Raw genomic sequence first — 19,252 nt, 5'->3', positions numbered from 1 at the left:
TCTGTCCACGCAATCCCAGCTCTTTCTTGAAGCCTCCACGTTGATTCTGATTCCTACCAGTTGACACCACTTTTGGGGTTAGGGCATCCCATGCCTCCTAGAAGAGTTGGTTGTTTTTACTCGTTACTCCCTGGGGGACCCACCACCCAGCTCCCAAATAATTGTACAGAGGCTTATTCTTACGAATGCCCTGTGGGAGTCCAGCTCCCACCTTTCAAAGAGTTCTTGGGGGGAGGAGAGAAGAATGAGGAAGTATGAGAAATATAGCAGAGACGCAGAGAAAGACAGAGATACAGGATAGCTTCGGGAATGTCCTGGGTCAATACCCAGTCACCTCAAGGCTTATTCCAAAGGGCTTTTTATATAATGCCAAGGGGTGAGGCAAAAGACCTCCCCCTTTCAAGATCAAAGCACAACATACAGCCAAGTGTAGACCCTTCAAAACACCTGGTAACCACGCCTGTGGCCAAATCATCCCATTATGCAGCCCTGCTGGGTAAAGCAAGCCCAGATTCTCTGACCCTGAGGAAGGTCTCACTAGAGAGCCTCTATGGGTCCCTACATGCCCAGCCTTAGCTTGGCTTGTTTCTAGCCAGCTTCTCTTAACTTAAATCATCCCATCTACCTTTTGCCTTTGGGCTTTTATCTTTCTCTATTCTATATATCTTTCTTTAGTTTTTACTCTGGGGCTGGTTGTGTAGCTTGTGGCTGGCCCCTGATGTCCTCTTCTCCTTCTCCTTCTCTCACTCCACCTTCTCTTTTTCTTCTATTTATTCTCTCTGCCTGACAGCCCCACCTGTCCTTTTTCTCCTGCCTAGCTATTGACCAATCAGGTCTTTACTAGACCAATCAGGTGTTTTAGACAGGCACAGTAACATAGCTTCAGAGAGTTAAACAAAGGCAACATAAAAGAATACAACACATCTTTGCATCATTAAACAAATGTTCCATAGCATAAATGAATATAACACATCTAAAAATAATATTCAACAATAGGGAGCGGTGGTCTCTACCTGCTGCTGCTCACCTTGGAATCACCTCCTACTCTTTTGCTCGATATCCCTGCTCTTCCATCAAGGTTGCAGAAGGGTGGAGCTCGCTTTTGAGGCTTTGATGTTTTCGGCCTGGACTCTCCCTGACTCTGGTGATTGCTGGAATCCTTGTGGCTCTTGGCTGTGTAGCTGCTGGACTCATTTCTTCCTCTGCCTTCCCATGATGTTCTTACTCCAGTCCTTGGATTCATGACCCACTCTCACCATTATACTCTCCCACCAAGACGAGAGCTGTGGAATCTTAGAGGGAAGCAGATTTGTGAGAATAAAAATATCCACAAGGCCAGCCTGTGCTCTCTAAGAACCTCTTCTCCTGGTGTTAACTATAAAACAATACTTGTAATAATGAGCTAGCCTGATGTTGCGGATATTTATTTCTAGCACTGAGGAGTCTGAAGCAGGAAGATTGCAAAAAGATCCAGGCTGGCTCTAGCAGCTATCAGGGGCCTTGTGGAGAGCCTGCTCCAAGACCACCCCCAGGGTAATGCAAGAAAATCCACGAAGGTGGCGAGGACTAGACTTTTTCTGAGGGTATTTAGAAATGAGGTTCTGACTGGTAAAATAAGAAAACACACATTTTCTGATGTTAACTTTCTCTTTTACTTCATCTTAAGAATTTCTCTAACTTTCCTGTCTCCTCATTGCTACATATCCCCACACTGCTACATTCTACACATACAGCTACATACATCTGTCTCTGCATACATACAGCCATACATCTCTATACACAGTTACATCTGTTTACACATGTCTACACACCTTTCTTCTACATTATTCACTCACTCTTTACTCACTCTTTCACCCACTCATTCCCTCACACTTCTCTCATATGTCTTCTTCATCTTCATCTCTCACCCAGCATGCACACACACACACACACACACACACACACACACACACACACACACACACACACACACACTGCAGCTCTCACATAGCTCTACACAGCCATCTCTCTCCACACCACCACTGCTGCTCCACCCTCAGCCAAACTCTGGAAAACTGTAAGTTACATTTTCAGGGCCCTACTCATTCTCAAAACACAAGATAAGTAGTTTTTCTTAGGCTAGTAATGTCACATTGACCCACGCATGTAGCTCTGAGTTGGTGAGGGGTCCCAGACAGTAAACAATTGGCTGAACCTTGAGCGGTATGTGCAGAAAGGGAGCTACTGCAAGGACTATGACTTGATGTAAACAGCCTGGCCTTGATTTAGCAATAAACAACACCTGGAAATTAGTCTTTGCGTATATTCTGCAGGGGCAGGTTAGTCTGTTTTGAACTAATTCTAAGGTCTTTGAAAAATGTGTCAGTAAAGAAGAATATTCTGGTAATATTTCTGTTCATCAGAATTATACAGCTTACACAGAAATCCACAGCTAAATGTGTGCCCAGAGATGGAAAACACACTACCCTTTGGCTGTGGAAAGCACCCACAGCTGTTCTTATTAGGGAGACATAACAGTGGCATCCGAGAAAGTTACAGACAGAAAACAACTGGTTTCCACAGCCAGTGACCCCACGGCTTTGCCAGGTGGGCTCCCCATCAGGGAGTTATCCATCTTGTGGGTCGACTTGTCAAACACTAGTTGTCACTTGCTGTATACTCCCACAGACCTCAGCAGGCAACCTAGTCTCTCTCTCTCTCTCTCTCTCTCTCTCTCTCTCTCTCTCTCTCTCTCTCTCTCTCTCTCACTCACACACACATTGTCTCTCTCTCTCTCTCTCTCTCACTCACACACACATTGTCTCTCTATCTCTGTTTCTCTCTGTCTCTCTAATACACACACATACAAATTTGCCATGTACATTACTCACAATGGTCTTCAGAACACACAGCCTGTCAAGTGTCCTCTCACAAGTACAGAGACAGGAGGAGGGACCTGTAAGTTGGAGGTCACGATCCTCTAAATATTTATATTTCTACATCTTCCAAAGTAAGTTCCCCCTTCTGCCTGCCTCAGAGAAGCTGCAGCTCTAGAGACAGGCTCTTTCTCTAATGGCAAACTGCAGAAGTTTCTAAAGGCCCTGGGTCCCTTCAGTGACCAATTCTTTCATTTTTTGAATTGAAAATTTTTATACAGTATATTCTGATAGTGGTTTCCCCTCCTCCAACGTCTTCAAGATTCTTTCCATCTCCCACCCACCCAACTCTACACCCTTCTCTCTGTGTCTTTGGAAAGCAAACAAATAGGCAAAAACACAAACAAACCAGGAAACACACACCACAACACAACACAACACAATACACAAAAAACCTTAGAAACACAAGAACAGAAATCATCACTTTTGCCCGAGCTCTGACAGGGAATAGTAACCTCACAAAATGAACCTTCCTGCTCCTTCTCTGACTCCATCATTGAAGCGAAACATCTCTCTGAGCTTGGCTTCATCTGTTTATGAATGAACAGCACTGGAAAGCCAGTGTCTCTGTGGTAGCTCTCAGGCTCTGGAGTCTTGTGACTTCACTCCGTTCTCCCAGGAAGCTGGAAGCCCAGTTCTGGGACAAGCGTGTAAACACAGGCCTCATAATTATCAGCCGGCACCATCATCCCTTAAGAATTCACCAGACAAGGAGCTGTGCACTCACAACTCTGAGGAGCTGAAGGGTTTGCTCTGCCCCAGTGGAGGCCTGTGCTGCTTCAGCATGGGGTGAGCCTGGGCTGGCAGCCAAGGCCATGTCTAACTGCCAGGACAAATGCAGTTGTGGGCTTTGGGTTGCCGAAGAGAGGATGGCGCTGGTTCAGGAACTGCAGCCTGGGTCAGCCAGAGGCTCTCAAGTCTAGTTGAGGTTAGAGACCACTGTGTGGTGTTACAGCACCACAGTCTGGCTAGTGTTCCAGCACCACCAATGACCAGGAACTCCATTCCTAAGGAATCCTTGGGAAATGCTCTGTTTAGGAAACTCTTATGTGCTCGCCTCTACTTTCTTCCTGTGCATCTTAATTCTGTGAGCAGTGAAAGCATAGAACAGGCTGTCCTAGCCTTCAGCAAAACAGGAAAGCCCCCCACCCCAATACTAAATCTAGCTGCTTTACATCTATGTTCTACTCATTTGGTTTCTTGATAAATATCTCCAATTAGTGGATACAGTTGAAATTCAATCAATTAGCATGAATAACATCTTCCAGGATCGTGATATACCCGGGTCTCCTCCATACCTGGCTAGTTCAAAGAGCTCCTAGTGCTTCTCAGCACACTCCTTCAGCTTCTCCTAGAGGACCATTCTGACCTTTTTCTCTTGTTGATATGCCTGGGTGCAATGGCTCTGTCCATATCTGTTATGGTCCATTTTTATCATCAACATGATTAGAATAAGAAAATATCTAGGACATTACTGAGGCACACCTCCTCTGAGTGCCCTCATGGAAGTGTCTCCTGGTAGCAGTAACAGAGAGGGAGACCTACCCCGATGGCAGTGGCACATTCCTAAGAGGTGGCTGAATGAAAGAGGGAAAGGAAAAGCCCAGCGGAGTTCCAGAATTTATTTCTTATTTCTTCCTGTTTCCCGATTCGAGCACAAAGCCTTCTATTCCTCCAACAGGCCCTCCCCCCACAGTGGACTATGCCCTCCCACACTGTAAGCCAGAAAACCTATACACTCTCTTAAGTTGCTTTCTGATAAGTATTTCACAACAGAAACTAACCAACACAGTATCCAAGGTCAGCCAAACCTTAATGGGTTCATTCACCTGTCCAGAGATAAATGGAAGAGAAAAACAATGTATGCCATGGGGCTAAAAACCAAGTAAGACAGAGTTAGCGCAATGCCAAAGAAGAAATGCTATGAGAATCAATATGAGCAAGAGGCAGCCTTCTGTACTTTCTGCCTTAAGAAAGGGAAACTAAGGTGAACTGTCACATTATTTCACCTCAGGATATCTGAACCCTATATACCAACAGCACAGATAATATTGAAGCCATCTTCTCTGCTTCCTCATAGCCAAATTATTCTCACAAACTATGTATTTAAAATTCCCTCACTACCTTATAGCCAAGCTAATAAGGGAAGCATGTCATACTTCCAGTGCAAAATATCTAACAAACAATAGTACCATTTACCCAATCATGATTTGGAGCCTGATTTCAGTGAATGTCTGCTCTTTTATATATGGATTCTGATATATTTGTTTCCAGAAGCTCTAGGAGACTTCTGTAGTCAAGAATCCTATCAATGCTGATTTGAGTAAATCAGAACCTGTTCCAGGAAATGTAAATAAGAGAGATAATCCCTAGGAATAGTAGAGAGAAAAGAAAAGAAAGGATGAATAGAAGCCTTGGGAAATCATTATTTTATGGGGCTGGAATAATGGGGCAGAAAGCCTGGCCTTGAGAAGGAAGGGCTAAATACATACCTTCCAGATACACCAGCACCCAGAGTACACTGACACCTTCCACATCTCTTCATCACTCCTGCTGAGATCAGAGAACTAAATGCATGAAATTAGAGAGAAAATGCATGAAAATAAATTCTGTGGCAGCATTACAAAGCAGAGGAGTGGGCGTGCTAAGCAAATATTCTACTGACTGTTGCAGAATATTTGTAAACTGTGTGAAGATGTGTTGCTGTGATTAGTGTAATAGAAAAGCTGAATGGCCAATAGCTAGGCAGGAGAAATAGGTGGGACTTCTGGGCAGAGAACGGAAGAGGAATCTAGGCATGCAGGAGAAGCCAAGAGACATGGAGAGGAAACAGGAGGTTCAAGTTGAAAGAGAGGTTAAGCCATGTGGCAAGGATATAGATTAATACAAGTGGGTTAATTTAAGTTATAAGAACTAGTTAGGAACATGCCTAAGCTATAGGCTGAACTTTTATAACTAATAAAACTCTCTGTGTCATTATTTGGAAGATGGCTGGAGGGACTGAGAAAGACTCCTTACATATGGTATCCAACATGGGGGCATATATTTCCACATAGGACCTGAGAAAGCTTAAAAAGAAAAGTTCCAAACACACAAACATGGAGCCAGACATGGCTTTCTAGTCCACAGTCTCTCACATAGGCCACACTGTACAGAGACATGGCTCTGGCTCCTGCATGTGGGCTAGAGCCAGCCAAATCCATGTATGGAGCCACATGTGGGTTTAAGGCTTGGCTCACATGGTCAGAGAAGGCTGCAAGTGTGCAGTAAAAACTGGGTATATACAGTCATAGGAAAAATAGTTTAAAAATAATAGAGTCTTTAAAGAGAGAGTAAAGTATTATAAAAGAAAGAAGCCACATAAAGATAGGAAATACACAGGGCATCTGGATCCTATATGGTGCTTTGTTGACTTTGAATTTTGTGAATGCTGATGAGCAAATGGCAGCTGCTGAGAGACATTGGATTATGAAAGGGACTGCTGAATTAAACCAGCCTAGATATTTTAGAGATGTCTTGGTTTCAAGAGAGGTTATGCCTTTGTTTTCACAGGAAACAAAAAGTTATGGCTCTCTACAAAATTAATAAAGATCAGATTTGATTAGAGGGAGACCTGAAAATCTTGGCTATGGTGATATTTTATTTGTACTAAAATGTGATTTGTATGTTAATAAATAAAGTTGCCCTGGGGGTCAGAGCTATTAGCAAACCATAACAGAAACTGGGCAGTGGTGGCACACACCTTTAATCCCAGCGCTTGGTAGGCAGAGCTAGGTAGATCTCTGTGTGTTCAAGGATACAGCCAGCATTGGAGACACACGCCTTTAATCTCAATACCAACCATAGAAGACCTGGAAGTCTATACAGACAGGCAGTGATTAGGAGGTCATGTGGTTGGGTTTACAACCAATGAGAAGGCAGAACAGAAACTATATTAAAAAAAAAAAAGACAGACACAGGAAGTAGCTCTCTTTCGGAGAGGTAGGATCACCATGACAGTGAAGGGTAAGGTTTTTAGCTCTTAGCTATTGCTCTGACCTCTTGGCTTTCATCTCTGTATTGGTTTTGTGTTTCTTATTTAATAAGACGGTTGGTTACATCTACACTTGGCTACAGACATAAAGAAAGAAATTAAGAAAGACTACAGGACAGGGATATATGCTGATCCCTCTACTATGGGAACAGCTCTGAGACTGGATGAGACATGATAAGTCTTGTTGGCTACAGAGTCCTCATGACTTATTATTACATGCCATCATTTCATATAACATGGATGGAGATTTATAGTTTGGTTATATAGCCCAAAAGGATTTATAAAGTTGACAGATGTATTTTACCTGCACAAACATAAGACAGAAAATCATCTTTAGTGGTCTTGTGCACACCACACAATCCATACTTGTGTTAATGCAGATATATATGTTACCTTTAAAAGTTTATGTGTTTTCAGAAAAAAAGGACCAAACAGCAATAAAGATAAGTAGCCCAGGTGATCCAGCCTCTCAGAATGCCTTTTTTGCAGTTTCCTCAAAATTCTGCATCCACAACAACTTCAAACCTGCTAGCTGACATGGCCCAGCCTCACAGACTATCTAGCCAATCCTTCAGGTAAGCTCTATACTTTTCTATCACACAGAGACTAAAGAAAAAATAATAAAGCTAGCTCTCCCAGGACTTGACCATTATCCCAATTTTGTCAGGGTCCCCTAAAGATGTCATCACCCCCAAACAACAGAAATCATTCTAGAGAACATGATGTACACATTCCCAAGAGTTGGAGTGGGTTGTTTTTGGTCATTCATTGGGTTATGGATGTTTGTCATCATTTAGGGGAATTGGTTACAAGTTATTATTGGTCATGGTCAGGAAAAAAGCTGAACAAAGGAGATTAGATTCAGGGATCTCTTTCTGAAGGGAAAAAGAGGGAATATAGTATAGAAACAATGGGATTAAAGGGTGGATTGTTGAGTCTATTTTTTCCTCAGAGCTGAGGATCAAACCAAGGACCTTGCACTTGCTAGGCAAGTGCTCTACCACTGAGCTAAATCCCTAACCCCTGTTGAGTCTATTTTTGAACAACCACTAGTCTCAAATTTTTTACATTGGTATGGATTTTTATATATTGATACAAATTTGAAGTTATTTTTATTATACCGTATATGTTTCTTCTCTTGTTTAAGGTATTGTACCTATGTGGCTCATTGAAAAATGTAAAGTTTTGGCCCTTGAAAGCTATTTAGGATAAAGAAAGATAGGTTAGTAGTTAGTCATCTATAACAATCAAACTTATAGTCATGTTAGGTATGTTTTAAGGTCAAACAGGGATATATTTTAAATAGATAGATAGTCTTCAAATACTTTAAAGACCCAAAGAATATGGCATTTAAAATATTTTAATAACATAAGGCATACAGTAAGACATACCTGCTTCTGGCAGCTCCAATTTCCTTCAAAAAAGGATGATGGGCATCAAAGAACCTCCATATAGAATTTTGCTTTCAATGTGGCAAAGCTAGACAACTGGGCTAGATACTGCCCTTGCCTCGACTGCCGACAGCATGCTGTCCAAATTGGACAAACAGGACACAAAAGAAGGTGACTGCTAAACTTTGCCAAGATAAGGCAAGACAGTCCTTCAAAATTTCTGCTTCACAGAAAAGTCAGTCAGATATTCTAGGCCTGTAGGCTGAAGATGAATGCTCAATGTTGCAATGGAGCCTTGGGTGACTGTCCAGGTAGTCAGCTGTCTCTGTCATTTCTATAGTTGTTTACTCTGCATGCCCTATTTACTCAGGTAATGTCATATCCTTCTCAGATCTTTGATGGGGTTGAAGACTAGGTAATTATAATTCAGAAAATTCGAAAAGTAACTTACTTAAGAGATGTTAAGTTTATAAGGTTGAGAAACATAAAAGCTTAAGCTGTTTATCTAAGATGTTTTAAGGTCTAAAAAGATATTTTTTAGGATGGTAATACAAGTTATGATAAAAAGTAGTTTAGGTATGAAACTCTGGGCTTACTAAGATAAGATAGATAATACAGTACTTTCTCTGAATTTGACAAATACAAATAGAGTGGGCACTGTAAATGTAATTCCTATCTGATAATTTTTCTTATTGTATATAATTTTACTATGTTAGAGTTAAAACCTTTCCTTTTTACTTAGTCAAAAGTGGATATGTTGTGGGATATTTGTACACTGTGTAAAGATGTATTGCTGTGATTGGTGTAATAAAAACCCGAATGGTCCTTACCTAGGCAGGAGGCATAAGTGGGATTTCCAGGGAGAGAAATGAAGAGGAGGAGGCATCTAGGAACACAGCAGAAGCCAGGAGACACAGAGGGGAAGCAGGAGGTGCAAGATGGAAGAAATATAACACCACATGACAGAATATATATTGATATAAATGGGTTAATTTAAGTTATAAGAGCTAGTTAGAACAAGCCTAAGCTATAGGCTGAGCTTTCATAATTAATAGGAAGTCTCTGTGTCATTAATTGGGAGCAGGCTGGTGGGACACAGAAAAGACTCACTGCAAGCAGCTGAGCTAAAGCTCCACTGCCTGAAGTCAGGATGTTAACATAAAATACAATCACAGCCTCTAATAGGTAATATTATTAACTACAGGATCTAGAATAGGTGAAGAGACAAACCCCTGGCATGCCTGTGTGTAGTGGGTAGCCATTCCAGCTTGGATCTGGAAGTTCCAACCCCCATTGAGACTCTGGCAACTGTCACGCCTACGAGGCGGGGCCAGGGGAGGCGCCTGGAGACCTGAGAGCTGGATGAGCCAGTGCTCTCTCTGTGCCGGGACGCTGAACGGTGAAGGTGGACTGTGCAGAGCTCCGGAGAACACCGCTGGACTGTGATACACCTTCCCCAGACCCTGCGACCTACCTATTACTTAATTTGTGAGTTACGCCATTAAATAAATATCCTTTTAACTATGTGGAGTGGCCAAAATAATTACTCCAATACCTGTGAGAAAGTATCTAGATTAGGTTAATTAGGGCGTGATTACCCACTCTAACTGTGGATGGCATCATTTGATGAGTTGGGGCCCTAGCTAGCTGAGTACAAACATGCATTTCTATCTGCTCCTTGAGTTTGGATGCAATGTGATCAACTACCTCACATTCCTGTCTCATGTCTTCCCTGCACGGTAGACTGTATTCCTTCAAATTGTGAACCAAAATAAGCCCTTCTTCCCTTAAGCTGTTTCTGCCAGATATTTTGTTATGGCAATAAGAAAAGTTATAAATATGTAACACCTAGCTCATTCTTTTTCATTAAGTTTTTTCTTCTAGATTTTGTTTATACTTTTAATCAAGTAAATTTTATTATGCACATGTATTCATCAGAATAAAAAAAATAGAAAGACAAGTTTCTTAGACGTATAAACCATGTAGCCAGACGTATATAAGCAAAGACTTTATTAAACACTCTGAGGTTGATTAAAAGTAGCAACAGCTTATTTACAATAAATCCCATCAAGAAGTGAAGTCACTTTCTAATCATCAACTTGGTACTGTTTTGGCAATTCTTTTACCAAGAGAATGTGGTGGAAGTGACAGTGCACATACCTCATGAATAGGGTCACTGAGATGCTATTACTTTATGATTGTGAATAAGTCCAAGCCAAACCTAAGAGGGAGCCTGACTGATGCCATGTGGACCAAACATTCCCAGCCCAAACCTTGAAGCCATTAGAATTTGAGTAAATGGCTGTTGTTACAATGAGCTGACATCTTACCCAGAAATCACTGATTACTCCCAACTGCCCAATAAGGTGTTTTTTGCTGACTCAGATTTCTTGGCTAAAGAACAAATATTAACAAGAATAATACACCTGTCTTTACTTTGTGACTCACAGAGGATTTCCAAATGATAACATTTACACTGTCAGGCCACCCAGTGTGCATAGGGAGTAGATGTAAGGGACTTTGTACTGTATTCTGGTGCCACCAATTACGATATATGCGTGTATTATTAATGTTGAAGTAAATCATTTAACAATACATTATGATGGGCATAAAGGTTTTCTAGGTGCAAAACATCATGTCAGTAGACTTCCATAAACAGAGTAATCATATACCATCTGGGAATTAAAATTTGCTTCAAGATCTAACCAGAGTCAACTTATTAACAATGAGAATGTATAAAAGGCAAAAAGAAGCACAAAAGAATAGAAAGAAACACATCACCTATGTGTTATCCCCACATAATATCACACCATGGCAACACCTACTTCCCTCCCATGGATTGCTGACTACCTGAGTGTTATAACTGACTTAAATCCAGTCAGGACTTGCCCATCACTAAACTGAATCCGGAATTAAAATCCTTAAAATCAAGATTCTGTTGTTCCCCTCTCCTCTGGATCTCTTTTCTCACAGGAAACACCCGACAGGCCAGGAAAATCCCTCTTTTTCTTTCTCCCAGTAACTGAGTTCCTGTCTACAACAAGGAAGTCTAGTTTCCCAGCTATGCTAAACTTGTTGACTGATGTGAACAACAGTAAAAGTTTAATAAAGTTTAATAAAGTTTAATAAAGTCCTTCAGATGTGGAGAAACAACTCTGTCCTTCCAGAGGTAAGTGGACAAGCAAAATATGGTATAATCGGGGCTAGAGGGATGGCTCAGTGGTTAAGAGTGCCTCCTGCTCTTCCAGAAGACCAGAATTCAGTTCCCAGCATCCATGTCTGGAGTCTCACAACAACCTGAAACTCCAGCTCCAGGTGATTGGGATGCCCTCTTCTGGCCTCTGCAGGTACTCACACATAAGTAAAAATAAAATAAAATTTAAATGTGGTGCATAAAGGGAGTGGAACAATAATCTCAATAAACTAGAAATGACCAATCACCAAGGCACTAAGAGGCACAGAGGGATTCTAAGTTTACAATGTTAAGTTTTGAACATCTTTTATAAACAACTTCTTATTCTAGCTATGGGACACACTTGGAAGGATGAAAAAGAAATAATATAAAAATAGGAAACAGACCCAGGTGAGATCCACATCAGTAATCCCAGTATTTAGAAGGTAGAAGCATGAGAATCAAGATTCGAAGGTTGTGCTAAGTTATCCAGCCACCAGTTCAAGGCCACCAGGGACTGTGCATGACTCTCTCTCAATAAAATAAAGAACGCAAGAGATGCATAGAAACTGGCCAGGAAAATAAGTAGCAACAGAGGAAAAGACATAGTGCTTAGAAAGTGTGGTTCTTTGGGAAAATAATCCAATGGCTTCATATTTTTTTAAACAAATAACACAGCTGTTACCTAGGTACAATCTGTGAAGTAGCTCATAAACCTACTTGTTTAAAAAAAATAAATAAATACCATAGCAGCATTGCAAAACAGAGGAGTGGGTTTGTTTTGATATTTGACTTTTGTAAAATAGTGCCGCAAAAGCAAATATATATAGCCTACCAAAATAATAGTTTAATGTTGCTAACTTTTACTATTAATACATTAGTCTCAATCTTTCAAAAATCTAATAACTAATTATAAGAAAGCGTTTTTGAGAATAAGAATATTCACCTGGTTATATATTGTAGTGGGTAGCCATTCCAGCTTGGATCTGGAAGTTCCAACCCCCATTGAGACTCTGGCAACTGTCACGCCTATGAGGCAGGGCCAGGGGAGGCGCCTGGAGACCCAAGATCTGGATGGGCCAGTGTGCTCTCTGTTCCAGGACCGTGAATGGTGGAGATGGACCAAGCAGAGCTCCAGAGAACACTGCTGGACTGTGATACACCTTCCCCAGACCCCGCGACCTACTTATCCCTTAATTTGTAAGTTACGCCATTAAATAAATATCCTTTTAACTACGTGGAGTGGCCTTAATAATTTCACCAATAATATATATATTAGCAAATACATTCTCATAACAAGAGACCCAGGCCTCAGCAGAATTGCAGCCACAGCTAAAAGGCCTGAGCAGGATGCTCCCCTATTCCCCCCAACTGCCCCTGACCTTTGCCCTAGTCACAGAGAGAGCCATGAACACCTCATCCCACAGGGAAGGGCCAATCAGAAGCAGACAAACAACTCCAGGTGTCCCTCTGCTGAGACTAAAATATTGCAATTCCCAAGAGAGCCAATCAGCTCAGTCTAGGTACTCCTAGCCAGGGCTTGAGCCAATCCCAGGCCTGTAACTAGGCCATCTTGGAATCCCCCAAGTCCCCCCATTGTCTAGCCACTATAAAAACCCTCACCCTGTGCTGCTCTGGGCCTCTCCTGCATCAGTCGGTTGGACGGAGAGGCCTGAATTAATTCGTATGAAAGACTTTTTGTTTTTTTGCATCAGATTCCGTCTCTTAGTGATCTTTTGGGGGTCTGGACTCTGGACACAACAATAAAGGTGCTGCTGTGGTGGCATGTACATTTAAATTTATATATAATTTTTAGTTCACTTGAAGTGTTATTTCTTTCTGTTGTGATCTAATTCATATTTCTTCTAAAATGTTGCCAGTATAATTATAAAAAAAACTTATGTGGAGCTGAGAAAAAAAGTGAAAATGACTTGTAAATTAAAATTCTGCGGTTGTGGTGGTGCACACCTTTAATCCCAGCACTTGGGAGGCAGAGGCCAGTCTGGTCTATGTAGTAAGTTCCAGGATAGCCAGGGCTATGTAGAGAGACCCTATCTCGAAAATAAATTCCCCTTTGCTTCTTGATTTATGAATCAAGGAGCTACTCTTTGGACAATCTGAAATTTAAATTTCATCATAGATAGATCAACTTTGATGACTCGGTTTTAATAATTTTAAGGGAGTTTTAATATTTTAATTATTTAATATTTAAATAATAATGTTTTAGGGAATAGTCTCAAGATTACTGAACGCCTGGTGTACAAAGTGAGTTCTGGGATAGTCAGAGCTACGTGTAAAGACCTTATCTCAGGTAACAATAACAACAATAAACATTTTTTGAACTTCTGATTGAAGATTAAGAAATCCTAGTTTCATTCTAGACAGAAGTAGAATAACCTTTCTGGAGTTTGAAGAATTTACACGACTATTCTTTCTTCTAGGGTAGGATTCTTTCATTCCTGCACTGAATGAGGAGTAGGAGAGCATGGCCTACTTTTCTAGCGTTTTTAGTTAGATACAGTGAGTTGATGTTCTTAGATTCTGAATGCTTGCCATGTCTGGGATCCGCATTGTGCTTTCAGGGACCTTATGAAGCTTAAACTGTTTTCTGGAGCAATGGTAGCATCTTCTCCTATTCTTATTTTCCCAGAAGTGAATAAAGGAGTTCATATTCAGAGCCAGGAGGAATGCCTCAAGTTCAAGGCCACCTGGTCTACCAAGTGAGTTCCTGGCTATCCACAGCTACACACCACTACTGTTGTTTAAAATAGGAAGAGGCTGCCAAGCAGTGGTGGTGCATGCCTTTAATCCCAGCACTCTGGAGGCAGAGCCAGGCAGATCTCTGTGAGTTCGAGGCCAGCCTGGTCTACAAAGTGAGTTCCAGGAAAGGCGCAAAGCTACACAGAGAAACCCTGTCTGGAAAAAAAAAAATAGAAAGAGGCACAGCTTGCCTACCAGCCTTATCTGATGAGCTTTCCAGCATCATTCCAGTTCTCCTCCAGTCCCAGAGCTCCTATACCAGCCTTCCCTGGTAAGTATGGCTCTCAACTTCAGCAAAGAAGCTTCTTTTTGCAGCAGGTTGGAACTATTACAGAGATCCACAATGATCAAAATGCAGAGAACCCCAGTGGATAACTCTACTACTCAACCTGGGGAAGACCTCCGAGGATGAGGTGGAAAGATTGTTAAGAGTCAGAGGAACAGGGTGTCTGCTGCAAGATAGTATTTTCTAGACATGGCATGGAAGCTGTGCCATGAAATTTCAACAACAAGGTTATCTAAACAAGACCTGCATAATGACACCACCAGTCAGCATGCAAGCCTGAATGATGAAATGCTACATGAAATCAATGGTTTCTGAGAAAGGGAGAATCAGTCTCTCCAGGGTAGAGCCCTCTAATAGATTATCCAGTCCCAAGTGGTCAGCCCTAAACACACATATATATGAGCAACACTAAATGGATGTAGTAAGTTGTGTGCGCGTGCGTGCGTGCGTGCGTGCGTGCGTGCGTGCGTGCGTGCGTATCAAAAATAATTAAAGAAAAAAGAGATCATGGATTTGAGAGGAAATGGGGGATGGGAGGAGTTGGAGAGGGGAGAGAGGAGGGGTAAGAAGGATATAAATACAGTACTTGGGTGAAATTCTCAAAAAAAAAAAAAAGAATAAATGGAGGTGGAGGATCCAGCTTCCAGCAATCTTTAATTGAACCATATATTCAGAAGTTAATACATAGTGCTCTTCCAAAGGACTGAAGTTCAGTTCCTAGCACTCATACCAGGCAGCTCACAATCACCTGTAACTCCAGCTCTGGTTCCTTCAGGCACTTGCATTCATGTGAACATATCCCCCCATGTGGACATAGGTAAATTCATTAAATTAAGAAGAAACATACATTAAGAGTTTTGTAAAAATGCAGACTAATGCCACTCTGACTGAGCTTTGTTTTATGTAAAAATCTTACATGTAATGGTCTTCGATTCTCAGCAACATTGACCCTCCAGGTTATAATAACTAATGTCCTATGTCAGGACCCAAGTGTCCTGTTTGTACCATCACCTCCTCATTGATGTCTGACACAGCTTTTTTTCTTCTTTTCTTTTTAAACACATAATATACTGATGGATGGGACTCAGAAAGAGGTAACTTCTTTTTAGTTTTAGGGGTGAAAGTTAGGTTCTTTCCTGTTGTGTGACAAAACGTTTCCTGGGGAGATGCAACACACACATCTACTCAACCCCATTTAGGGAACTCACAAAAGACCAAAGTACGGATACCACCAAAGACCAACTAGGCGAAGCAATGAGTTTTATTGGGGTTACTTACAAGAGTATGGGTAAGGAGTTACTTACAGGAGCAGAAATAACTCAAAGGCAGCTGCATCACCAAAGCTCACCTCAGAATCAGTGACATCTCACAAAGCTGGGAACCTGGAGCACACTGCACAGCCTGCAGGCAGCCCAACAGGTTGGACAGTGTCCTTTCTGATGTCTCAGTTGGGCTAAACTGCCTCCAGGCAGCTCAGCTGGCTTCTGCTTCTTCTAGGAAGCTGTTTGTCTGAGAGACTTCTTTGTACCATGGCTTCTCTGGCAGTCTTCTTGGCAACTGTTCCAATTGCTCTGGTGGGGAAGGGTGTAGTGAATCTGATCAGTTTCAGGGACTACCAGAAGCTATTTTGAGTTGCTGGTTTTTGTTTATTTGTTTGTTTGTTTGTTTAAACCTTCTTGCTTAAGGAGTTTCCTTGAAGGATGGAATGTGTAGTCTTGGAGGAGGAAACTGTTAGGCAGCATTCCCTTGCCAGGCAAGTCCTTCAAGGCTGAGCTTCTGCAACTTTTCCAAAATGATTTTCAAATTTTTGAGACAAGTTTTCCCTACACAGCCATGCTTGGCCTGCAGCTGACTTTCTCTGCACCCCAGTGTATCCTTGAACTTCACTCTTTTGAGTAAGGGACTATAACTCAGGCTGGCCTTGCACTCCGTGGTAGTCAACAATGACCTTGGCTTTTTAGTCTCCTGCGTCGGCCTCCTAAGTACATGGCATCATAGGTATTAGCCATCATGCATAAAAGAATGCCTTTTGATTTTTGGCAGAAGCAAAAGGTAACCTTCTGCTGTTATAGCCAGGGTCATTCTCGTTAATCACGGGTCAGACCACACAGTGCTTACTCAGAATACCATGGATCAGTGCTCTCTGCATTGGATGGGGAAGCATGCCCATGAGTAGCTTTCTAAGCAAAGTCCTTGATGAGCTTATCAGTTTGAACATGATGCAGCTCACTTCTGAGTTCTTGAAGAGATGCTCCCAGCAATTGTGTCCCAAGAGTTACCTGAATTGAAGCTGTTCTCTAGCTCCAAGCCTCTACAAGACACGAAGGTCCCGTTAGATGCCACACCCACCTGTTCACTCTCTCTCTCAACAATTTTATCTTTCTTTAATTTATAATTCTAATCTATACTTTTCCTTTTCAGGGAGCCATTGGACAGCCCTATGTTGTTGGTAGAAATCTGGACATGCCAGGATTTCCTTTAATATCATTTCTAATCCTATAGATCATACTGAGCAAATGATAAGACAGAACAATACTATCACTTAGCAGTCTCAGTGGCTCTCATTTGGGGGCTACCAGATTTGGCATTGAATATAATATTGAATGGAGGGGTGGCACATACTAATAATCCCAGCATTTATGAAAAAGACTGAGTTTGGAGAATCTTTAGTTGCCAAGCCAAGAACATAGCAATTTCCAGGCCAGAATGGAACACACAGCAAGATCCATAGAACAGGGGAATCTGTGGCTATTATGTTGAACTGAATGGTGTTGTAAAATAAAATAAAAAATAAATTATAAACCATTTAAAAGTAAAAAAAAGATCCATATTTTAAAAATGAATAAATGAAAGAGAGAACAAACAAAAAAGAATTGTGGTGTAGAGATCAGATGCATTCACAAGTTTCTGAATTGTCATCTCTTGCCCAATTTCACTATAATGCACAGCAAGCTACCTAATGGGGAATTGTGTTGGCATGGCAGATAACTTACAAAACACTCCACTGGATGTTAGAAACAGCTTTTCAGTCCTTCCAAAGCAGATATTTTAGCTATTCATGCTAACTTTCCCAAAACAACGATTAATTTAGGACTACAATAAATGTGACAAATGCACACAGTCCCAAGTGAGCCTCGTGTGTTCTTCACTGCATTTACCACCCCACTTGGTATCCAGACTACCACAGCCTCCTTCACCGTCTAGCCTTTCCCATAACCAGAGGATTTAGCTTGGGTCCCACATCCATACACCATTCTAGTCTGGCCTTCTGTCTTCACTCCAAAGGAGCTCTAGGCTTGGGCCAGGAACCTTCCTCCCAATCTCCCAAACCTCAGGACCTTCCCATGTCACATTCAACCTTTTCAGTGAGACCTATCTACCCCATACTCGTGGGTTGCACGAGGAAGCACATCCTGCATAACAGCCTCTGTCCACCAGGCTTCATTCCATCCAAGCCATTTCCAGCCTCTAAATCTAACGCATCCCACACCTCTTCTTGTCCAGCCTTCGTGTTGTAGCTGACTTCAGTCAGGTCAGGATTTGTCAGTCGCTAAACTGAATCAAAACTTGGCAGTCCTTAAAATCAAGATCTGCTGTTCCTTTCTCCTCTGGATCTCATCTCTCACAGGCAACACCCAACAGGCTGAAGAGGCCCTCTCTTTTTCTTCCACCCAGAAAGCTTAGTTCCTGTTTACATTAAGGGAGTCTAGCTTTCTGACATGCTACTCTGCGGAATTTGCCGACTCATGGTGAACCAGCAGAGAAAGTATATTATTCAAACGTCACAACTACAGAGGAAACTGCTTTGCATTTCCAGAGATAAGTGAACAAACAAAACAAACTGTGGGACATGCAGACAGTGGAAGAGTAACACTGAGAAAATAGCAATGAGTCATCAAGTCACTGTGAAGCACAGGGGGATTCAAAGTTTACGGTAATAAGGTGTGGATGCCTTCTGGAAATGCGTTTTGTTTTCAGTGGTTGGGACATATTGAGAAAGAAATAATTATGAGGAAGAAATACAGCCAGAAGCCAACTCCTAAAGTCTTGTCATTATACCCATAGCCTAGTACATCTATCAGTCCTCATCAGAGATGCTTCTGTATGCAGTAGATGGTGGTTAACACAGATTCAAAACTGGCCAATGTGTGGAGAATGAAAATGCAGTGTGGTGATGTATTGTGTCTCCCAATATACTGTGTCCCCCAGTAAATTTTACCTGAGAGATCAGGGAAATAGGAAAAGCCACAAGCTAACCTCACCTCACCGACAGCTCAGTCTCCAAAGAGACTTACTTCCTGTATACCCACACCTATATTCCTTTCTGTTCTGCTCACTCATTTGCTCTCTCAGTCACTTTCTGTCTGTCTGTACAGACCTCCAGATCTCTATGGTTAGTACTGGCATTAAAGGCGTGTGTCACCACATATGGCTCTGTTCCCCAGTGTGACCTTGAACTCACAGAGATCTAGATAGATCCTTGCCTCCTGAATGATAGGATTAAGGGCTTATGCTACCATTGCCTGACTCCTATGTTTATTTATAGTGGCTGGCTCTTTCCTCTGATCCTCAGATAAATTTTATTGGGGGACACAATACATTATCACAATGCAGAATGCTCATCTCCGGGTGGGACTTCTGTATCACAACCCTCTTTTAAGGCTCAGAGATTGTCAAGGAGTGGGGGCATAAAAG

The 19,252-nt window shown here is 41.8% G+C and overlaps 1 long non-coding RNA gene across 5 annotated transcripts; it reads left to right on the top strand.

The window, feature by feature from the left end:
* Positions 1-8,117: 8,117 nt before the first annotated feature.
* LOC143272314 (uncharacterized) lies at positions 8,118-17,684 on the top strand. Of its 5 annotated transcripts, none has more exons than XR_013049779.1 (7): positions 8,118-9,827; positions 11,313-11,508; positions 11,588-11,686; positions 12,612-12,711; positions 13,739-13,822; positions 13,953-14,031; positions 14,162-15,021. It is a non-coding gene; the product is annotated as an uncharacterized LOC143272314 (long non-coding RNA). The 5 variants fall into 5 exon arrangements; XR_013049778.1 differs by lacking the exon at positions 13,953-14,031 and adding an exon at positions 16,979-17,684 and having other exon boundaries at positions 8,120-9,827; positions 14,162-14,542; XR_013049780.1 differs by having other exon boundaries at positions 8,122-9,827; positions 11,359-11,508; positions 14,162-15,062.
* Positions 17,685-19,252: the final 1,568 nt, after the last annotated feature.

Source organism: Peromyscus maniculatus, chromosome 3 (assembly GCF_049852395.1).
Source record: "Peromyscus maniculatus bairdii isolate BWxNUB_F1_BW_parent chromosome 3, HU_Pman_BW_mat_3.1, whole genome shotgun sequence".
Lineage (NCBI taxonomy): Eukaryota > Metazoa > Chordata > Mammalia > Rodentia > Cricetidae > Peromyscus > Peromyscus maniculatus.
The sequence above is the reverse complement of the archived record's forward strand: the minus strand, read 5'-3'. Positions and strand labels throughout refer to the sequence as shown.